The following is a 436-nucleotide window of genomic DNA, read 5'->3' on the forward strand; positions in this document are numbered from 1 at the left end:
TATACCCTAATTAATCCCTATCCCCCACTATTAAAATTTCCCCTCTATGCTAGGCGTTTTGGTTTATAAAATGAAAATTCAATACTCACTCAATGAAGCAGATTGTCTCCCCCCTTTGAAGGCTTCGCATCCAGATCCGCCATAAGATTAAATAGCATGGTACCCACCGTTGCTTGAACATAATCTATCCACTATGGCGTGAAATACCGCGCAAAATTTCCTCTTTTATCATTTTCTTCTGTACTGTCACGCAATCAGTCGATTTGACCCATACTTATGCTCTGCTGTTTTCTTCGTCTGCTGCTGTGGATAACATATCTGATCCATTTTCATCGTCCACTGTCTTCTGTCTCAATCAGGATTCACGACCCCACCATCTCTTTGTGTATGGTTATTTCCATCCTAATGTTTGTGCATCAAGCTGCGCATATTTCAG

Source organism: Trypanosoma equiperdum, assembly GCF_001457755.1.
Source record: "Trypanosoma equiperdum strain OVI genome assembly, contig: ctg_18, whole genome shotgun sequence".
NCBI classification, from domain to species: Eukaryota; Euglenozoa; class Kinetoplastea; order Trypanosomatida; family Trypanosomatidae; genus Trypanosoma; species Trypanosoma equiperdum.